At 36.7% G+C, this 24,276-nt stretch overlaps 1 non-coding gene and 2 pseudogenes across 1 annotated transcript; 1 reads left to right on the forward strand and 2 right to left on the reverse strand.

Moving 5' to 3' along the window:
• Positions 1-2,099: 2,099 nt before the first annotated feature.
• On the reverse strand, positions 2,100-2,947 carry LOC126001762 (GTPase HRas-like; annotated as a pseudogene).
• A 9,125-nt stretch (positions 2,948-12,072) lies between these two features.
• On the reverse strand, positions 12,073-13,035 carry LOC126001763 (olfactory receptor 4K2-like; annotated as a pseudogene).
• Positions 13,036-22,774: 9,739 nt separating this feature from the next.
• LOC126002635 (small nucleolar RNA SNORA51) lies at positions 22,775-22,907 on the forward strand. Its single transcript, XR_007493317.1, has one exon. It is a non-coding gene; the product is annotated as a small nucleolar RNA SNORA51 (small nucleolar RNA).
• The last annotated feature ends 1,369 nt before the right edge of the window (positions 22,908-24,276 follow it).

Here is a 24,276-nt window from a genome sequence, read left to right on the forward strand (position 1 = left end):
TGTTTAACTTCCAGGTGTTAAAGTGTTTCTTCTGAGTCCCTTTGGAGTTCACAAATAATTTCAGAGCCTTGTGGTCAGCGAAGGTAGTCTGCAAAATTTCTATCCTCTTGATCTTATGGAGGTATGTTTTATGTGCCAGCACGTAGTCTATCCTGGAGAATGTCCCATGTACATTGGAGAAGAATGTGTATCCAGGTTTCTGGGGATGGAGTGTCCTATATATATCCACTAGGCCTCTTTCTTCCATTTCTCTCCTCAGGTCTAGTATATTCTTGTTGGGTTTCAGTCTGGTTGACCTATCCAGTGTTGACAAAGCCGTGTTAAGGTCCCCCACAATTATTGTGTTGTTGTTGATATTATTTTTCAGATTTGTCAACAGTTGTATTAAATATTTGCTGGCCCCTCATTCGGTGCATATATGTTTAGGAGAGTGAATTCTTCCTGCTCTACTTACCCCTTGATTAATATAAAATGTCCATCTTTGTCCCTTACAATCTTCCTGAGTATAAAGTTTGCATTATCTGCTATTAGTATGGCCACTCCAGCTTTTTTATGGGTGTTGTTTGCTTGGATAATTTTTCTCCAGCCTTTTATTTTGAGTCTATGTTTGTTCTGACTATTCAGGTGCATTTCTTGTAGGCAGTAGAAGTTTGGATTGAGTTTTTTGATCCATTTAGCCACTCTGTGTCTCTTAACTGGTGCATTTAGTCCATTGATGTTGAGAGAAAGAATTGTCCTGGGATTTAACGCCATCTTTATTTCGAAATTTGGTGTGTCCATTCGTCAGTCTTTTTTAAAAGTAGATCTTTCTGTTTTTCTCTTAAGACTGGTTTTGTGTCTGTGAAGTTTCTGAGCTTTTTTTTGTCTGTGAAACCATGTATTCTTCCGTCAAACTGGAAAGTGAGTTTTGCTGGGTATAGTATTCTGGGTGAAGGATTCATTTCATTCAGTCTTGTCACAATATCCCACCACTGCTTTCTGGCATTGAGTGTTTCTGGTGACAGGTCTGCTGTAAATCTCAGGGAAGCTTGCTTGAATGTAATTTCCCCTTTTGATCTTGCTGTTTTCAGAATTCTGTCTCTATCTGTGGTATTTGTCATTGTGACTAGGATGTGTCTTGCGGTGGTTTTTCTGGAGTCTCTTTTGGTTGGTACTCTTCGGGAATGCAGGATTTGATCACATATATTCTTTAACTCTGGAAGTTTCTCTTTAATGATGTTCTTGACCATTGATTCTTCCTGGAAATTTTCTTCCTGGGTCTCTGTGACTCCAATGATTCTTAAGTTGTTTCTGTTGATCTTATCATAGACTTCGATTTTCATCTGTTCTCATTTTTTGACTAATTTTTCCATTGTCTGCTCATTTGCTTTAAGTTTTTTGTCCAATCTCTCCTGCTGTATGGAATTGTTATGTATCTCATCTTCCACAGCATCAAGTTTATTCTCAGCTTCTGATACCCTGTCCCAGAGCTTATCCATTTTGTCATTCACTTCATTTACTGACTTTTTCAGTCCTGTTAGTTGACATGTTATTTCAGTTTGGAGTTTTGTGATTTCTGTCTTCATATTTTCTTGATTCTTATTAGTGTTCTGTTCAACTCGATACATGGTTTCTTGGAGGTCTTTGAGCATCTTCCATATTGCTAATCTAAAGTCCTTATCTGAGAGATTGATTTGTTGGTTGGTCATTATCTGGTCCTCAGAATTGTCATCTTTATTCTCTATGTCTGATGCTGGCCTGCGTTGTTTCCCCATCGTCACACTTGTATTGTGGGTTTTTCTACGTGTTGTGGTGGTATTCATTGTCTATATGATGCAGGCAGCACATTCTTCTGGCTCCTCCCTTTCTGGATGGGCTGACTTGCCGGTTGTCATGCTCTGTAGTCCCTCCCTGAAAATGGCCTCTGGGCGAGTGAGTTTTCTGGAGCCTCTTTTTGCCCCACTCGCAAGAGTTTCACGCAAGAGGACAGTAGACAGACATATACAGGTCACACTCACAGTTTTTCACAGTTGGGCCCCACTGGGCCGGTGTACTTTCATGGATTTTCCCCGCCTGGTGTCACACACAGGGAGCCGGCTTTTGCAAAATCTTGCCGGTTTTCATGCTCTGTTGGCTGAGGTTTCAATGAATGGAATACCTTAACTCTTGGCCAGTTCATGGGCTAGTTTTGTGTCGACTGTTCTTGTTGGTAAATCACACTTGTTTCCGACTAGCACCATGGGGACATCGTCTGAATCTTTCAGTCGCTTAATCTGTTTCCTGTAGAGGTTAATATCTGCGAATGATTTGCTATTATTGATGGTGAACACACAGAGGAAGCCTTCTCCTGTCCTCATATATTGGTCTCTCATGGTGCTGTACTCTTCTTGGCTGGCTGTGTCCAGTATGTCCAACAGACAGGTTTCACCATTTATAACCACTTGTTTTCGGTAAGAATCCTCGATGGTGGGATCATATTCATCCACAAAGTGGTTCTGAATGAGCTGGATCATCAGAGCGCTTTTCCCATGCCACCTGCTCCAACCACCACCAGTTTGTACTCAGGTTATTTCACACCAGCGAGAACCTTGGCCTGGGAAGTGGTGGATGGGTGGGAGAGCAGCAGACTCTGCAGGTGCAAGAGGAAGCAGTGCCCTGATCTGCCATGAACGGGCCAGGGAGGGTAGTGTTCTATTTTTAAGGTGTTGTTTGAGGTCTGACCCTAATAGGATGAGTCCGAGTTCTTAAGAACTGGTTGAAATAAGATAAATAATTAGCTTAGGTATAGCTTCAGAAAGAAAGAAAGGGAGAGAAAAAGATAAGAGAAAGGAGAAAATAAATAGGTAAACATAGACCCTAGACCCACGGTTGCCCCGGCACCCCGAGCAACCCTCCCCAGGGACCCCAAGCCTGAGCGGAGAGTGGACTGGGTGAGTCCCCACTTCCCATGTGGGCACCCTAGACCCATGGCTGCCCCGGCACCCTGAGCAACCTGCCCCAGGGACCCCAAGCCCGAGCGGAGAGCGAACTGGGTGAGTCCCCCCCCCCCACGTGGGTGCCCTAGACCCGCAGTGGTGCTGGCACCAAGCACCCTGCCCCAGGGACCCCAAGCCCGATTGGAGTGTAAGGAGGCATGAGGAGAACCCTGCACCTGACCCACTGTTCACCGCTGGGACAGGCTAGGACCATTAGACTGGGTGAGATTGGGCTGGCCACCTGGACCTTTGGGTGACCTAGAACAGCCTACCCCCCTGAGTCCGGGAGTGGAACTGGGACTCCTCAAGGGCTGAGGGCAGCAGCCAACAGGTTTTGGCTGAGGGAATTTCTTCTGCTGAGGCTTGAAGGGGGCGGAGCTCCATTGACTCCCAGAGAGAGGAGGGGGGATAGAGAGCTAGGCTCAACAGTGCCAGCAACCATTGTGGCCAGGAGTGGAACTGCACCTTCTGACAGGAATAAGAAGAAGGAAATTGACAAGACCCACTGAAGGAAGGCTGACCTCCAGGTAGCAGGGGCGGGGGGCGAGGAAGCTAGGCTCAACAGCACCCTCCACCATTGTGGCCAGAAGAGACCTGCACAAGCGGACAACAAAAGGGAAAAGCAATGGATTAGGCCATGTAAAGAGCACAGGAGGAGACAAACCTCAGCGAGCTTACCCAACAGCCCCCTCTAGAACCACCCTCAATTGGGGGACCCATCCCCATGCCACAGGGGACCAAAGCAGGCTAAATTTAGAAAGCACAGCACTCCAAATCACACCAATAAATGCAAAGAAATATGGGTAAATCAAGGAGAACCCTAATATCTGGAGATACAGAGACAAACCCTAGCAAGTTTCCAAGTCCACCAAAATGCACAGATCCATGGGAAGGAGACCTAAAAGCAGTAATGAGGAAGAAAATGCAAGAATTGATAAAAGAAATGAAAGAAATGCTAGCTACTGAGTATAAGAAATCTATGGATGAACAAATAAGCCAAATTAAAGAAGAAATGTTAAAGAACATGAGAAATTCCATACAAAAAAAATTGAAGGAATTAAAAGACAAAGTAACAATCCTTACGAGCAGAAACACAGAGTTGGAGAAGCACATTGAGGAACTCGAAGGAAAACTGCAAACAAAAAATGATCAAGAAACCAACAAAGAAATAAAAGGCAAAGCACTGGAAGGAAAAGTCTAGTATCTAATGAACAAGGATAAAAGAAACAATCTAAGAATTGTGGGTATACCAGAAGGGGAGAAAATAGGGAATGGGGAAGAACAAGTAGTCAGGGAAATAATAGCAGAAAACTTTCCCACCCTCTGGAAAGAAACTTAAGTGCAAATCCAGGAAGTGAAGAGAGTCCCTAATAAAATAGACAGTAATAAACCAACACCCAGACATATAGTAATCCAAATGGCAAAAAACAAAGAGAAAGAGGAACTCCTTAAAGCAATAAGGGAGGAAAAAACCCTCAGGTACAAAGGAAGGGACATAAGAATCAAACCAGATCTCCCATTTGAAATAATTCAAGCAAGAAGAAAGTGGAATGACATATTTAAACGACTGAATGAAAGAAATTTCCAACTTAGGGTCTAATACCCAGCAAAACTATCATTTATATGGGAGGGCAGACTAAAAACATTCTCAAACAAGAACGAACTTGAACTATTTGCGCAAACAAAGCCGATCCTAAACAACCTACTCAGAGACGAATTACACAATCCAAACCCCCGATTGTAACAACAACCACTCCACACAACACAACTGCACAACAGTCCTCTCTCTCAATAAGCTCCCTAAATGTTAATGAACTAAAATCTGCAATTAAAAGACACATAGTAGAGAACTGGATTAGGAAAAATAAACTGGACTTCTGCTGTCTGCAAGAAACACACCTACAACTACAGGATAAGCACTGGCTTAGAATAAAAGGATGGAAAGTAATTATTCAGGCCAATGGAAAACAAAAAAGAGCAGGGACAGCCATTCTTATATCAGAACAAATTGCATTCAACCTCAAGAAAGTGATCAGAGACAAAGAGGGTCACTACTTACTGATCAGGGGAACATTATATCAAGAAGTACTAACCCTGGTCAATATCTATGCACCTAATGTAGAGCCAGCAAAATATGTGAGGCAACTGCTCACAAACATGGAGAAACACATGAAGGGAAAAGTGATAAATGTAGGGGACCTCAATACTCTACTATCACCACTGGACAGATCCACCAAACAGAAAAATAGCAAAGAAATAAGAGTTCCAAATGAAAAATTAGAAGATCTAAGGCTAATAGACTTATATAGATACCTCCATCCCCAGAAAGCAGAATACATATTCTTCTCAAGCCCACATGGAACCTTCTCCAGAATAGACCATGTCATAGGATACAAAGCCAACCTATATAAAACCACAAATGTAAGGATCATTAGAAGTACCCTATCAGATCACTATGCAACAGAGCTCAAAATTGAGGTCAAGAAGAAGCAATGGAGAAAAACTAATACCTGAGATTAAACAACATGCTGCTCAACAACAGCTGGATCAAAGAACAACTCAAGGAAGAAATAAAAAGATTCCTTGAGACAAATGATAATGAAGAGACAACTTGTCAAAATTTGTGGGACACAGCAAAAGCAGTAATTAGGGGGAAACTCATAGTAATACAGGCCTATGTCTAGAAACCGGAAAATGACAAAATCAACAGTTTAAACGATCACCTCAAGGAATTGGAACAACAGCAGCAGAGAAATCCAACCACAACCAGAAGGCAAGAAATAATAAAAACCAGAGCAGAAATAAACAACATAGAAACTAAGAAAACAATACAGAAAATCAATGAAACCAGGAGTTGGTTTTTCAAAAAAATAAACAAGATAGACAAACCACTGGCAAAACTCACCAAAAAAAGAGGGAAAACACCCAAATCAATAGGATCACAAATGAAAGGGAAGAGATTACAACAGAACCTCAAGAAATATACAATATATCATGAGATCATACTATGAACAACTATACTCAGCTAGGCTAGAGAACCCAGTAGAAATTGACAGATTCTTGGAAAAATACCATCTTCCGAGACTGGAAAAGGAAGAACTAGAAAGCCTAAACAGACCAATCACCTCAGAGAAAATTGAAGACGTAATTAAGAAACTCCCTAAGAACAAAAGTCCAGGCCCAGATGGATTTACAGGTGAATTCTACCAAACATTCCGAGAAGACCTACTACCACTTTTCTATAGGCTCTTCCAAACCACAGAAAAAACAGGAATCCTCCCCAACTCTTTTTATGAGGCTAATATCACACTCATTCCCAAAGATGGCAAAGACACCAGCAAGAAATAAAAGTACAGACCAATCTCACTAATGAACATAGATGCAAAGTTACTCAACAAAATCTTAGCAAACCGAATCCAGCACTTCATCAAAAAGATCATACATCATGACCAAGTGGGTTTTATTCCAGGAATGCAAGGTTGGTTCAACATACGCAAATCAATCAACATTATACATCACATCAACAACAAGAAAGACAAAAACCACATGATCATATCAATCAATGCAGAGAAAGCGTTTGACAAAATCCAACACCCTCTCATGATAGATACTCAGCAAAATAGGATTAGAAAGAACCTTCCTCAAGATAGTTACAGCTATCTATGAAAAGCTTACAGCCAACGTTATACTTAATGGTGAGAAGCTAGAAGCATTCCCATTAAGGTCAGGAACTAGGCAAGGCTGTCCACTCCACTCTTATTCAATATAACCTTAGAAGTCCTAGCAATAGCAATCTGACAAGAGAAGGAAATCAAAGAAATCCAAATTGGGAAAGAGGAACTCAAACTATTTCTATTTGCAGACAATATGATGATATACATCGAAAACCCTAAATAGTCTACAGTAAAACTCCTAGAAACAATTAACCAATACAGCAAAGTGGCTGGTTACAAAGTCAATACACAAAAGACTGTAGCGTTTCTATGCAAAAACAACAAAGTTGGGGAGAGAGAGATTCAAAATACAATTCCATTTAAAATAGTATCAAAAAATATCAGGTACCTAGGAATCAACCTTACAAGGGAAGTAAAAGACGTATACCAGGGAAACTTCAAAATACTTCAAAAAGAAATTGAAGAGGATCTAAAGAAATGGAAGAATATCCCATGCTCATGGATAGGTAGAATTAACATAGTCAAAATGACTATCCTACCCAAACTACTATATTGATTTAATGCAATCCCTATCCATATTCAGACATCATTCTTTAAAGAATTAAAACAATCAATCACAAAATTTATCTGGAACCACAAAAGACCCAGGATAGCCAAACACATACTGAAAAACAAGAAGCTGGATGGCATCTCCTTACCTAACTTGAAATTATACTATAAAGCCATAGTGATCAAAACAGCATGGTACTGGAACAGAGACAGGACCTCAGACCAGTGGGTCAGAACAGAATTCCCAGACATAAACCCCCAGATATACAGCCAACTAATATTTGATAGAAGAGGCAAGAACTTAAATGGAACAAAGAAAGTTTATTCAATAAATGGTGTTGGTACAACAGGAAAACCACATGTATGAAAGTGAAAATTGACCCATACCTCACTCCTTATACAAAGGTCAACTCAAAATGGATCAAAGACCTTGAAATCAGACCCGAATCTATAAAGTTTATTGAGAATAAAATAGGCAGAACACTCGAAGACCTATATATCAAAAAGGTCTTTGAGGATGGAGCACCAATGGCAAGAACTTTAGCATCAAACATAAGCAAATTAGACTACTCAAACTAAAAAGCTTCTGCATGGAAAAAGAAACCCTACTTAACACAAGGAGACAGTTAACAGAATGGAAAAAAATCTTTTCACTCAACATATCAGATAAAGGACTGATATCTAGAACATACAAAGCACTCAGAAATCTGAGCCCCCCCCAAACCAAACAAAGCCATAAAAAATGGGAGATGTAATGAATAGACACTTTTCTGAGGAATACAGAAGGATGGCCAACAAACACACTAAAACATGCTCCCCTTCACTCATCATCAGGGAGATCCAAATCAAGACAACAATGAGATACCACTTTACACCAGTGAGGATGGCTCACATCAAAAATAATGGGAACAACCTCTGTTGGTGGGGATGTGGTATGAAAGGCACTCTCATCCACTGCTGGTGGGAATGCCCCCTAGTCCAACACCTATGGAGAACAGTCTGGAGAGTGCTCAAAGTATTCAGAATTGAGCTCCCATTTGACCCAGCAATTCCTCTTCTAGGTATATACCCCCAAGTTGGAAGGACATTTATTCCAAAATACGTGGGCACCCCACTATTTTTCGCAGCATTCAGTATAATAGCTAAGTCTTGGAACCAACCTAGATGTCCAACAACAGATGAATAGATCATTAATATGTGGTATTTATACACAATGGAATACTACATGGCAGTCAGAAATGATACAATCACAGACTTTGCAGCAACATGGATGGACCTAGAACATGTTATGTTAAACGAAGTAAGTCAGAAGACAAAAGATAAACACAGAATGATAGCACTATTCTGAAGCACCTAGAACATACACCTTATAAACAACTAATACTCAACAATCAAATAACAGGGTATAACAATGTAGAAACTCCGGACCCAGTATTAGGCTGTTTAACTTCCAGGTATTAAAGTTTTTCTTCCTTGTCCCTTTGTAGTTCAAATATAAATTCAGGTCCTTGTGGTCAGCGAAGGTAGCCTGCAAAATTTCTATCCTCTTGATATTATGGAGGTATGTTTTATGTGCTAGCATGTAGTCTATTCTGGAGAATGTCTCATGTACATTAGAGAAAAATGTGTATCCAGGTTTCTGAGGGTGGAGTGTCCTATATATATCTACTAGGCCTCTTCCATTTCTCTTCTCAGGTCTAGTATATTCTTGTTGGATTTTAGTCTGGTAATCCTATCATGTGTTAACAATGCCGTGTTGAGGTCTCCAACAATTATTGTGTAGTTATTGATATTCTTTTTCAGATTTGTCAACAATTGTTTTAAATACTTTGCAGGCCCTTCATTTGGCGCATATATGTTTAGGAGAGGGTTTCTTTCTACTGTACATATCCCTTGATTAATTCAAAATGTCCATCTTTGTCCATTATAACTTTTCTGTGTATAAAGTTTGCATCATCTGATATTAGTATGCCACTCCAGCTTTTTTATGGGTGTCGTTTGCTTGTATGATTTTTCTCCAGCCCTTTTTTTTCTTTTGAGTCTATGTTTGTATTCTTACTTTTAACCTGAAAGTTTGGCTGGGTGCAGTATTATGGACAAAGCATTTATTTCATTGAGTTTCGTCACTATGTCCCACCACTGTCTTCTGGCCTTGAGTGTTTCTGGTGACATGTCTGCTGTAAATCTCAAGGATGTGTCCTTGAATGTAATTTCCCTTTTTGATCTTGCTGCTTTCAGAATTCTGTCTCTATCTGTGGGATTCGTCATTGTGACTAGAATGTGTGTTGAGGTGTTTTTTCTGGGGTCTCTTTTAGTTGGTACTCTTTGGGAATGTAGGATTCTTTAGCTCTGGTAGTTTCTCTTTAATGATGTTCTTGACTGTTGATTCTTCCTGGAGATTTTCTTCCTGGGTCACTGGGACTCCAATGATTCTTTTTTTTTTTTTTTTTTTTTTTTGTGGTTTTTGGGTCACACCCGGCAGTGCTCAGGGGTTATTCCTGGCTCCAGGCTCAGAAATTGCTCCTGGCAGGCACGGGGGACCATATGGGACGCCGGGATTCGAACCGATGACCTCCTGCATGAAAGGCAAACGCCTTACCTCCATGCTATCTCTCCGGCCCCATCCAATGATTCTTAAGTTGTTTCTATTGAGCTGATCACAGACTTCTATTTTCATTTGTTCATATTATTTGAGTAATTTTTTGATTGTTTGATCATTTGCTTTAAGTCATTTTTCAATCTCTTCTGCTGTATGGAGTTGTTATTCATCTCATTTTTCAGTGCACTAATTCTATCTTCAGCTGCTGTTACCCTGATGGAGAGGTCATCTATTTTGTAATTCAATTTATCTACTGAGTTTTCATACCTCTTATTTGACCTGAAATTTCAGTTTGGAGTTTTCTGTTTTCTATCTTCATATTCTCTTGATTCTGTTCTATACTTTCTTTGAGTTCTGTGAACATCCTTCATATTTCTACTCTAAACTCCTTATCTGAGAGACTGACTAGTTGGTTGACCATGTTCTGGTCATCAAAGTTGCCATCTTCATTCTTTATGCCTGGTGCTGGCCTACGTTGTTTCCTCACTGTCACACTTGTATTGTGGGTTTTTCTATGTGTGTGGTATTATTCATTGGCTAAATGATGAGCATGGCCCTGCTCCTTTGGCTCCTCCCTTTCAGGCGGATCAACTCACCTCCAAAGAAGGCCAGCCATCTGCAGATGAAACCATACACAGGATGAAATCAGGCCAAGGATGCAGCACAGCACAGAATACAGTCAGAGAGAGGGGCTGGCTTCAGAGTTTCAGCAGAGTTCAGCCGAAAATTATAATTTTAGAAAGCATCCTTTCTGTTTTCCATACATTTGTCAAAATTACCTACTTTTAATTATCCTTATCGAATAAATTTGACAGATAACAGTTAATTTCCTGATATAGTAGTAATAGAAAATAACAGATGTAAGATTTAGTTCTTCTTTGTATATATATTTAAAATAATAATCTTTAAATTTTACATGAGTGCACCTTGAACTTATTTATAAAGTCTCTCAACTGTTCTATGAAGAGTTCTTCAGCAACTTAAAAAACAGATTGGTTAGCACATTTACAAAGACTTTCTAATTATAAAATAAATTGAACTTAATTAGTTCAAATTATAAATAACTAACCAAATTAGAAATAACTGTGCAACATATTTCTTGTTTTTATATTTTCTTTCCACGTGATATATTCTATTGGAAATGAGACATAAAACTCATACTAAGACTAATGATATTTGAATGTTTAATGTAGCTTTTTAAAAACTTATGATGGGGCCAGAGCAATAGTAAGTAGAACACGTACAGTGCTTGTCTTGCACATGGCCAATCCTGGGTCATTCCCGGCACCCCATATAGACTACCGAGCCCTTCTAGGAGTGATCATTTAGCCCTGAGTCAGGAGTAAGACCTGAGCAACTACTAGTGTTGCCCCAAAGTAAACAGAAAATTCTCATGAGGCCTGAATGATAACACAGCTAGCTGGTAGGGCACTTGCCTTGCATGCAGCCAATCTGGGTTTGATCCCCAGCATTTCTTATGGTCCCCTGACACTTCCAGGAGTAGTTTTCTAAGAGTAGAGCAAGGAGTAAACCTTCAGTGATGCTGGATGTGACCCAAAAACAAAACAAAAATTTTTCATGAATGTTATTGCTAGTTATTGTTATTGAAATATCTAGTTAAATAAATGCATCATAGCTAGGATATTAGTCTAAGTTTTGAATGTTAATAAGATTTAGTAGTTACCTTTTATGATTTAAACTTATAACTGGACAATTATTTACTATACTTGTTATCAAATGCAAAATGACTATACTATTATAGTTATTAAATTTAGAAACTTTAATTTTTTATTATCATTCAATTAAAAGTTCAATAACATTCATTCAGAGTATCAATTCTCATTTAAAAATTTAAGTACTATTAAGGTAGTGGTAATCTGCTAAGCTCTTAATTACAATTTTACAAAAAATGACACTGAGTATCACAGGACAATGCTACTGAGTTAAAATGATCTGAATTAGAGAACAAAATAATATTTTATTTCAGAACTCTCTGAGTATTCAATCTAAAGTCAATATTAAGTATTTTTCTAGGAATGGGGTTTTTATGAAGTCCTGAATTTACTCCCATAATTTTTGTATGCACATTTTCTTTGAATATAACAAATTTAAATACACTTTCAAATGAATCTTTTATCTCAAAATATTTGCAAATGTTTCACCTCTTTCAAACATGGCTTCTTGTTTTTATAAATTTAGACTGATAAAGTGAAAATAATCAGGTTTAGCTTTCTAGTTCTCTAAAAAAATTATCATAGTGAAAATAACATAGACTCTGTAATCATTGCACTGGATATCATGGAGAAGTTTTCCCAAGACTCAAATACCGGTTATTTAGTTTCTTCTTCACAGCTGTCTTCACTTCTTGGTTTCTCAGTGTATAGATAAGTGGATTCAAAAAAGGGGTAAAGATTGTATAGAAAACAGAAAGAACTTTGTCCATCAAGAAATTTGTGAAAGGCCACACATAGATGAAGATGCAGGGCCCAAAGAACATCAACACCACTATGAAATGTGCAGTGCAGGTGGAAAAAGCCTTGTTTGATCCTGTGGAGGAGTGCCCCTTGATAGTAATAAGAATGATGATGTAGGAACTGAGCAAAAGCAAAAAACTTATAAGAGCAATCACGCCACTGGTTGAGATCATAAAGATTCCAAGAAAATATTATCTATGTAAGCCAACTGAATGACTGAAGGAAGATCACAGAAGAAACTGTCTATGACATTAGGACCACAGAAGGGTAAATAGAGTGTAAAAACTAATTGACTCATCGTATGCAGAAAACCCACTGCTCAAGAAGTTACAACCAGCCCGATGCACACTTTCTGGCTCATAATTGTTGAATAATGGAGAGGTTTGCATATTGCAATATACCTGTCAAAAGACATGGGGATGAGCAACACAATCTCAGTGCCAGTGAAAAGATGCAAAAAGATCTGGGAAATGCAGCCCTCAAAGGAGATGGTCTTGCGCTGAGCAAAGAAGTCCATGATCATCTTTGGAGCGGCAAAGGAGGACAAGCATATGTCAATGAGAGAGAGATTGCTGAGCAGGAAATACATGGGGGAATGAAGCTGTGGGGTGCACATGACGGTGAGCAAAATTAGAGAGTTTCCCAACATGGTTATTAAATAGAAAGTAGAAAAAAATCACACATACACACACACACACACACACACACAAAATTTGTAGGTCAGTAGAATCAGTGAGTTCCAGTAACACAAATTCAGACACTCTGGGATGGTTGAACCCCTCCATTGTTCTTCAGAGCCTGCTCTATAAATGACAAAATGGAATCAAATGATAGAACTAGAAAATATGTGATAGCTAATAATTTATTTATATATGTATAAACTATAATCCAACTAATAATGATGAAAGGTTTTTATTTTAAAATCACTTAGTAATTGCTGTCAAATGTCACTAAATTCTTGATTTTGATCAGCATCAGTAAATGTTAGGGTTATACTCCCAACATAGCCACTCAATAATATCTGTTTTGGATATTGAATTAATTACTGGGCATTAATTGATAATTGATATTAATTACTGAATATTAATCACTAATTGATATTAATTACTGTATATTGAATTAATTACATTCTACAAATATATATAATTATAAAGTCAGAGGGATAACAAGTTAGTGGGTTCCACTTGTAATACATGTAATTAATATATAATAGAGGGTTGAAATCTCAAAGGTTTCTGTTAAGTCAAATTAAAATAAATGCATTATTGCTTACCACTGGGTTTTACTAAAAGTTGAGTCTAATAAGATAATTTAGTATGCTTTAAAAATAATAGAAGATTTTTCATTTAAATGACTCTATTTTTCAGAACCAGAAAAATCTTTAATTTTTATTTCACTTGCATGTTTTCTCATTTTATTGCTATTATTGAGTTATCCTAATTATAATATATAAAAGATAGTTTGATTTTCATTTTTATAAATCTATTAATGATTAGAAATGTAATATGAGTTATTCTCAATTTATTTTATAATATCACAAAAGGAATTTTTAGAAATGAGATTTCTTTTATTTTGGCTTATGTTACACAAAGCAAGCAGTTATTAGACTAGAAAATAAAAAAATATTCTAGATAGAAATGTGACAGTAAATATACAAGATAAATATTAGGTATTTTATAGTACTAGAAATAAAAGTTCTCAAAACTGGAAAATAGTATAGCAGGTAGGATACTTGCCATACATGCAGATAATTAAGATTGAATCCCCAGCACCACAAATTGTCCCCTGAGCACTGCGAAGAGTGATCCCTGAGCACAGTGCCAAAAGTAAGACCTGAGCATTTCTAGATATGGCCAGAAAAAAAAAACTAAACAAAACAACAGCAACAGCAACAACAAAAACCCCAAAACAATAGAAACAAACAAACAAAAACAAACCACATGGATCAACATCAAAGTGAGAACGGAGTGAGGAGGGGCAACACTTTAAAGACTAATACTTTATTCTTTCAAAATTGAATTTTCAACATGCATACTGCAAATCCTTCAAATTTTCTAGTCTCTTGTATTTATTTTTTCATATGAAAAATATCAAACACCATTCTCATTTACTAGACATATTCAAAGTGAAATATTAATATTGATAGACACTTAAAAATTTGTCTGAGAACATTATTCCAGATATACTAAAACTGAATTCTGAACAAAGTGTTAAGAAGACTAAATTAGGGGCTGGAGAGATAGCATGGAGGTAAGGCGTTTACCTTTCATGCAGAAGGTCATCGGTTCAAATCCCGGAGTCCCATATGGTACCCCGTGCCTGCCAGGAAAAATTTCTGAGCACGGGGCTAGGAAAAACTCCTGAGTATTGCCGGGTGTGACCCAAAAACCACAAAAAAAAAAAAAAAAAAAGAAGACTAAATTATTTTTAAACCATTATGGCTCCTTGATCTTGCCTTACTAGTATAAATTTTGTTCTCCTAACTTGTGAGTATTAGATGACCTCTACAAACCTCTAGGCAAGTTTATGACTTTTCAAACTTTTAAGAACTCTAAATGTTAGAATCCAAATTTTAAAACGGCACTTCTAAATAATTTTTATCTCAATTATAAAAATATAAATAAAAATTGCATTAAAATATAACCTAGTTTTCATTTGAAACTCAGAAAAATATCTTGCTTCTCAATTTTTAATCTTTTAAATATTTGATTAGTTTACATAAAATTATGTGTACTTACTACATTAAATTCACTGAAAATTATACATGCATAATTTAATATTTCTGCTATTTTCCTAGCAATGTGATTATTACAAAGAGTGTAGGAACTATTACAATGTCTGATATATATGCATATTTCAGATGTAAAGTTAGTGAAACAGGCAGAAAGTAGCACAGTTTCTTCTCACTTAATATGAATTACCTAGGAAATCTCCCCCAACATCATTAATCTGTTATATAAATGTTCTAAGAAAATTATTTTCAGATTTTCTTTTCTCTACTTTTCTTCAGAAAGTCATTGCTAGTAACTTTAATGCAATCATCCAACTTCTTGTCTTCACCTCCATTAATTTTTTTTGTATATTACAATTACTAAATAGATTTTTACTACCTCCTGAAGATCACAAAGTAATTCAAATTTTCAAAATCTTTAATATTACTTTCACCTTTTAACCTACCAGCTATATATCAGGAATCAAAAACACCATATCCTCAAGATTCACAAGTTCATTAAAATCACAGCAGTCCCAGGGGTAAGCCACATTGACCCCAATATCTCTCAAAATAAAGAAAAGTCATGTAGTAAAATTTCTGACAGGACATTACAATTTAGTGTGGGCTTGTAGGTACAAGAATAGGTGCAACTTGGGAAAGAACATTTGGAATACCCAAAATAATTGGAATAAGTGAAGATAAATATTAGGAAATATCTCAGAGGAATAGCTTATGAATTAAATTATATAAATTCAACACAATGCCTGACAGTAGAAAAACAGAAGAGAGAACTAAAATGCTAACATTAAAATTTTAATAATAGAGAGCTAAGTTAGAAAAAAAACTGGATGTGAATTCTTTTTTTTTTTTTTTGGTTTTTTTTTTTTTTTTTTTGGGCCACACCCTGTGACGCTCAGGGGTTACTCCTGGCTATGCGCTCAGAAGTTGCTCCTGGCTTCTTGGGGGACCATATGGGACGCCGGGGGATCGAACCGCGGTCCGTCCTAGGCTAGCGCAGGCAAGGCAGGCACCTTACCTCCAGCGCCACTGCCCGGCCCATGGATGTGAATTCTTAACGTGAAATCATAGCTGAGGACCTTGCAGACCTGGGTTGAGCTAGAGCAGCCCATATATCATGACTCGCCAGGAGTTATCCTTGAGAGAGTAAGAATAATCCCTGGCGCCACCATTTGGTGTAGTCAAATAAAACACAAAATAAACAAATAAAAGATATAGTGAGTTAAAATTTATTGGAGATAAAACAGCATAATGTATTCAATTTATTTATTAAAAGGCAAAAAAAAGATAAAAATAAAAGAAAATAGAAAAATGATGGTAAATTTAAGATCAATAATGGTAATAAGTGGCGTTGGTAATAAACTTTGTCTTGCACTCAGCTGACCCAGATTCAATCCCTTGTATCCTTTGAGACTGCCAGGAGTAATATCTGAGAACAGAGCCATAATTAAACCCTGAGTGCCACACCCTGGGTGTAGCCTGACAAAACCATTCAAAATAATGGTAATAAGTACATTAAATGTATAATAAATGATTATTAATTATTAAATTAAATATTAAATACTAAATAAATTATTACTAATAAATTATATATTTAAAACTACAAAATAGACCAATAAGCATATTTTTTCCATTGTCTGATCGTTTGCTTTGAGGTTCTTTCCAATCTCTTCTGCTGTATGAAGTTATGCATCTCAACTTCCAGCTCACTAATTCTGTCTTCAGCTGCTATTACTCTAGTGATTGGCTTTCTATAGAGTTTTTTCGTTCCCTCTACTGCATTTTTAGTCCAGTTATTTCAGTTTGGAGTTTTCTGATTTCTATATTTGTGGTTTGTTCAGATTAATCTATGCCTTCTTTGAGTTCTACAAACATCCTTCATATTTCTATTGTAAACTCCTTATCTGAGAAGTTAATTAGGTGGTTAGCATTTTGGGGGTCATTAGAGCTGTCATCTTTTTTTTTTTTTTGGTTTTTGGTTTTGGGTCACACCTGGCAGCGCTCAGGGGTTACTCCTGGCTCTACGCTCAGAAATAGCTTCTGGCAGGCACGGGGACCATATGGGATGCCGGGATTTGAACCATTGTCCTTCTGCATGCAAGGCAAATGCCCTAACTCTTTATTCTCTATGCTTGCTGTTGTCCTGCGTTGTTTCCTCATTGCCGCACTTGAAGTGTGATTCTTACTCTGTGTTGCCAGGCAGGAATTAGCCCCCTGTTGTTGTGGGTAGAGGCACTCCTACCTGAAGTTAGGTGCTTGAGAGCTGATTTTGCTGTGTTTTTCTTTGATTGTCACCGTGGATCAGGAAATAACCCCAGGTGTCAGTTTTAAGAGAGTCCACTGTAGCCCAAAGCCAGGCAGGAATTAGCCCCTGTTGTTGTGGGCGGAGGCACTCCTACTTGAAGTTAGGCACTTGGGAGCTGATTTTGCTGTGTCCAATAAACATATTTTAAAGGTTTTCAATAGCCACAGTTTTAAAAGCAGAACATAAGTACTGAAATATGTTATAGGGACTGGAAGAATAGTATAGCCAAAAAGGCATGTGCCTGGTATGAAACTAACTTGTGTGATTCCAGAACCCTAGATGGTCTCCCATTCCTGCCAGAAATGATCCCTAAGCATTGAGCTAGAATATGCCTTAAGCATAATTTAGTGAGGCCCCAAACAAAACACTTTGTAAAATACTTTATTTACTTAAATATGTCTAAAATATAATTTTTATATGGAGCCTATCAAAATGACCACCTTACCTAAACTACTATATAAATTCCATGCAATCCCTATTCAAATTCAGACAACATTCTTCAAGGACTTAAAAACATCAATTACAAAGCTGTGTGGAGCCATAAAGACCTAGGATAGCCAAATCAATATTAAAAAATAAGAAACTGGATGCAACTCATTACCTAATTTAAAGCTCTACTACAGAGCTCTACTGATCAAAACAGCATGATTTTTGAACAAAGATAGATTTTCAGACTAATGGATCAAAATAGAATATCCAGTGACAAACCCCCAAGTATATAGTCAATTAATCTTTAACAAAGATGTTAAGAACTTGAAATATTATAAAGACAGTCTCTCCAACAAATGATGTTGGAACAATTGGATAACCATGTGATAAAACTTAAAGATTGATCCATATTTCACACTTCACACACTTTAAAATGGATTAAAGTTCTTTAAATTAGATCAAAATCCATAAAATTCATTGAGGAAAACATAGGCACAATACTCCAAGACTTAGACCTCAAAGAAGTCTTTGATGATAGGATGCCAATAGCAAGGGCTATAGCATCAAATCCGAATAAATGGGATTAGAGCAAACTAAAAAGTTTCTGTATGGCAAAAGTAACAGTGTTAAAATTAGGAGATAGCTAACTGAATGGGAGAAAATTTTTGCATAAACACATCAGAAAAAGGTTTGACATTAAGGATATACAAAGCACTCACAAAATTTGACTCCACAAACTTAAAAATCCAATCAAAAATTGGGAAGAGGAAATGAACAGACACTCTCTGAGGAAGATCAATATATGGCCAAACAGACTCTTGAAAAAATGTTCATCATCGTTTGTCATTAAGGAAATCCAAATCAAGACAACAATGAGATATCATCTTATGCGAATGAGAACAGCACATATCAAAGATAATGGAAACCAGCTCTGTTGGTAGGGATGTGGTGAGATATCTCTGCTGGTAGGAATGTTGCCTGGTCCAACCCTTATGAAAAACAATATGGAGAGTTCTCAGTAAACTCAAAATTGAGCTGCCATACAACCCAACAACCTGTCTTTTAGGTATCTATCCCTGGTACAGAAAAACATTCATTTAAAAGAATGTATTCACACTGCTATTCATTGCAGCACTCAGTACAATAGCCAAAACTTGGAATCAATCTAGATCTAGATGTCCAACAACAGATGAGCAGATCACGAAGATGTGGTACATATATACAATGGAATACAACAAAGATGTAAAAATGATGCAACCATGCAATTAGCAGCAACATGGATGGAATTGGAAGATACTATGTTAAATGAAGCAAGCCAGAAAAAGAGGAAAAAAAAAAACAAAATAATATCACTTATATGTGGTATTTAAAATAACAGCATAAAGAAATGCAATGTCTAAAAGTGAGTTGTCTCAAACACTCTTGACCCCAGAGTCTAGTGAGAAGAAAAGAAACTGAGTGAAAGAGGAAAAACATGAAAAACATGAATATGAAAGTATGGGGACCAATGGCTAAATGGTCTCAAGAGCATTGGTAGTGTTAACAACAACAAAAAAGAACAGAAATAAATATCCAAGCCAAAGGTAACAATAGAATCAATAGACCCAAATTTTAACCATCTAAACTTAAAATAGGCCTGTTTTACTGGCAGGCTGGAGGCAAACGGGTGGTATAGGATTCACTCATATAACACTGGTGAATGAGGTAGACATTGGTGGTGAAATTGGCCCTAATTCGTTGTATGTCTGAAACCCAACTATGAAGGACTTTGTAAATCACAATGGTTTCAATAAAATAAAATTTAAAACAATCTTACAAGTACTTTATAATAAAGGTTAGTCTGACATCTGGTATTACATTAAAAACTAAGTTTAGAAAGTACAGATATGCAGTATTTAATAAGCCATATGTGACAATTACATTGCTAGCTAATGCAGGTCTCAATACTACAATTAAATTTATTAGATTATATCAAATTTGTCACTAGATCCTGGCTACAAGATAAAAATTTGTTATGAAGATACAGATAGTTTAAACATAAAAGGATAAAAAATGTATTCAGTCATTGAAGTCAGAAATTCCTTTTAAGTAAAATGGGATAAATAGAAAAGTAAAGGACAAATAGAAAAGACACACGACGAAGAAGTGATAACTCAAAACAGAATAATCATAAATTTGTACGTACTGAGTAACAGATCTTTAAAACACACAAAGCAAAAACTGGCAGATTTAAAAAAGCAACTTTTTTGTTTCAGTTTGCTTTGGTTTTAGGGTCAGACCAAGCAGTTTTCAGGGCTTATTCCTGGCAGTGTTCTGGTGATCATCTGGAATGATGGCAATTGAACTTAGGTGGGCCACATGTAAGGCAAGAGCCTTACTCACCCTACTATAGGCCGGAAAGATAGCACAGCTGTAGTGTGTTTGTCTTGCACGTGGCTGACCTGGCATGGACCTGGTCTTAATTCCTGGCATCCCACATGGTACCTCAAGCCTGCCAGGAGTGATTTCTGAGCTCAGAGCCAGGAATAACTTCTGAACGGAGCAGGAAGGAAGGAAGGAAGGAAGGAAGGAAGGAAGGAAGGAAGGAAGGAAGGAAGGAAGGAAGGAAGGGAGGGAGGGAGGAAGGGAGGGAGGGAGGGAGGGAGGAAGGAAGGAAGGAAGGGAGGAAGGGAGGAAGGAAGGGAGGAAGGGAGGAAGGGAGGGAGGAAAGGAGGGAGGAAGGAAGGGAGGAAGGGAGGAAGGAAGGGAGGAAGGGAGGAAGGGAGGGAGGAAAGGAGGGAGGAAGGAAGGAAGGAGGGAGGGAGTAAGGGAGGAAGGGAGGAAGGGAGGGAGGAAAGGAGAGAGGAAGGAAGGAAGGAGGGAGGGAGTAAGGGAGGGAGGGAGGAAGAGAGGAAGGGAGGGAGGAAGATCATTGAATTTCAAAGTAGTTAGAACCAGCAGAATAGTAAGAATAGTCTTAATGTCTTTTCTGTTGTCCATTCTTCTTATTTCTTGTAAACATCAATAGATCTCTTCAAAATTTTCGTCTCCATAGTTTTCCCAAAAATGACATGAAAAGATGCATCACAACCTCAGTATTTGCTGTTTTACTATTTGTGCTCTGCTCAAAAATAAGGAAATCTTTGCTTTTAACATTAAAATAAAAATATAAGTAAGAGGGGCCGGGTAGGTGGCGCTGGAGGTAAGGTGTCTGCCTTGCAAGCATTAGCCAAGGAAGGACTGCGGTTCGATCCCCCGGCGTCCCATATGGTCCCCCCAAGCCAGGGGCGATTTCTGAGCACATAGCCAGGAGTAACCCCCTGAGCGTCAAACGGGTGTGGCCCAAAAACCAAAATATATATATATATATATATATATGTAAGAAATAAAATGTAGCTACATTTTATTATAGCTTTGTTTTAGTTATTTTGTTTGAAAGGGGATTATGAATTTCTTATTCATTTTACAATTTAAATGAAAACCACATATTTTTGTGAAATAAAATTATGTAGCTAAATATATATATATATATATATATTTTTTTTTTTTTTTCAACTAATCTATTTTCAGCTCAAGCATAGTAAAAGAAGGTAAAGAAAATAGGTACTGGGGCCGGAGTAGTGGCACTAGCTGTAAGGCATCTGCCTTGTGCACGCTATCCTAGGATGGCCCTCGGTTCAATCCCCTGGCATCCCATATTGTCCCCCAAATCAGGAGCAATTTCTGAGTGCATAGCCAGGTGTAACCCCTGAGCATCACCAGTTGTGGCTGAAAAATAGGTACAGGGAAAGATTGAATTATCACAATATAGAATTAAAGTAAAACAGAAAAATTAAGGATTAGCAGAGACCTAAGTGAAAAGAAATATATGTAAACATAGAAAGTAAGCTAAATTTTTACTATCAAAGACTTTCAAAAAATGTGATACTTTCCCATAATTTTTGGTCATAATATAGGTTTTTTAATGAGTTCATCGGTGATTCAATAATTTTTAAAAATATACTTGATACTGAACTTTTTCATCTTTCCTTTCTCTTTCATCTCTTTAGTTTTTCTTTCTATTTTTAAATAACTTTGCCTCTGTTCTTCCTGAAACAAATGTATTATGATCAATTGTGTCAGCTATATGATGTATTTTCTTTAAAGAAAAAGATCAGATATAGGAGGAGGAACTAATAGTCAAAATTAAGGCGTAGAAAACATTGCTCTTTAGGTCAATTTAATCTGGCAGCATAATTTCTTTGTAAAATAACTAAATAAAAATATAAAAATATAAAATATAAAAATTAAGAGAGCTGCATGAATTTCAGTGTCATATTAAAAATTACAAAAATATTCCAGATATTTCTTACTATAGTAGTCTTGAATCTAAAAAAGAAATAAAATTACTTTAAACAAAAACAAAAAAATAATATAGGGTTTTGTTCACTTTGTGCAGTTTACATAAATACCTAAAGCAAAATTCATTCTCAGGTTTGGAGGCTTTTTAATTCATTTGAGAACATTGAATTATGTTAGTCTTAGAACTTAAGAGAAAAGAATAAAGCAAACAATAGAAGATCGTTTTTAAGAGTTCCAGCCTCAATTTGACTTGAGATAATACTATAGCTAATTTACTAAGTAAAAATGTATGTACCCCAAAATTTACCTACTATCCTAAACACAAACCTTTATCAATTAAAAGTATCTATAGCTGACTTCAATCTCTAGAGATTCTTTGGTTTTGTAAAATAGCACTTATCCAGGGCTGTTTCTTTTCCTGTATATGGCGTCCTTAATTTATTAAAATATTGATAAGATACTGTTTATGTATATTGCTGCAAAATCTTTTTGTTTGTTTTTCTGGCATTACTTAAAATTTAGACTCAATTTACCAATCACTGAGTAACTACTACAAGCACCTCGTATTGTAAGTGCTCATAAAACAGTGTAGAGGAAACAAATGGTATTCCTTATCTTTGGAATTTTACAGTCAAATGTAGATATAAATGATAAAAATAAACAAATAAATAAAACATCACAAAATAATTGCACTGGTGAAGGATTATATATATTAAAAAATAAAATAAAAAAAAGATAAGGCCTCCCAATTCTTACCACAGGCTGTGTTGTTTACATTGACTGTATAGAAAGAGGAGGTACAGTAAATGCAACCCATGTACACCTCAACACAGGCCCTTTGCCTGGTCTGTATTGTGAAGTGGGGGACAAAAAAATAAACAAAAACATGAGTTGAAGAAACTACTGACTTAGGACTGGTCATTGACATCATTTTGAAGATACATAAATATTTAAAAACATATTCCAGAATGGGTTTATAAAAAATGAAAAAAATCTGATATCTATTGTTGCAAGGGATAGAAAAAAGCCAGGATAGAAAAAGAATGAAAAAATTATAGGAATAAAAATAGATTAATATCTCTGTTCCCCATCTCTATTAATACACATGAACATTTATAAGAATAAAATAGTTATTATTTGTTAAGTATATTCCTTTGTTTCTCCTCAGAAGGATTATAAGTACATCAGAAATCATGGTTGTAAATTATGTTCTACACATTAATAAACACATGTAATAAATATCCTTGATAAGCAATTAAACTTTAACAATGTTATATTACTCAATGTTTTGAGTATTCTATAGATATTATAGATATGTAAAATATATAAATTTGAAGATATAAATGTTGTTTGACATCTTGAATATTTTTAACTAGCAAGATAAAATAATTTATATCTCTTTTTATTTATTTATTTATTTTTGTTTTTTTTGTGTCACACCAGGCCGCACACAGGGGTTACTCCTGCCTGGCTCTATGCTCAGCAGTTGCTCCTGGCAGGCTCAGGGGACCATATGGGATGCCGGGATTCGAACCACCAACCTTCTGCATGCAAGGCAAACACTTACCTCCATGCTATCTCTCCAGCCCCCAAATAATTTATATCTCATATAATCTTATATCTAAACTAAAAGGTTTGTGCATGTAAAAATATTATTAAACATCACAATTTGAATATAATTTGGTTTTTTCTTTTCACAACTTCCATATAATTTCATGACATTTTTCTGAATAAAAGTTAAGCACTGTGTTCATTATCACTTTCTAAATGGCCTCTTTTCTTTTCTTTTCTTTTTTTTTTCGGTTTTTAGGCCACACCCGGGGTTGCTCAGGGGTTACTCCTGGCTGTCTGCTCAGAAATAGCTCCTAGCAGGCACGGGGGACCATATGGGACACTGGGATTTGAATCAACCACCTTTGGTCCTTGGATTGGCTGCTTGCAAGGCAAACACCACTGTGCTATCTCTCCAGGCCCAAATGGTCTCTTTTCTGCTGTATGCTTTGTAAGGTTTTTCTTTTCATATTTGATTAACAACAGTGATACCATAGTGTTATGTGTATTTAAACAGATGAAAATTTTCTGAAATTATTTACTATATGGGTTAATGTTTTATATAATATGTGGGTTATTTGACAGTTATTTTCCCAGTCTTTTTTCTTCAGTAATTTTAATTACAAATATAGTCAAAGATAAGCATTTGCTCCAAAAGCACTGACATTATGCTATAGGTTCAATCTTTTT

Source organism: Suncus etruscus, chromosome 2 (genome assembly GCF_024139225.1).
Source record: "Suncus etruscus isolate mSunEtr1 chromosome 2, mSunEtr1.pri.cur, whole genome shotgun sequence".
In the NCBI taxonomy this organism is placed as follows: Eukaryota; Metazoa; Chordata; class Mammalia; order Eulipotyphla; family Soricidae; genus Suncus; species Suncus etruscus.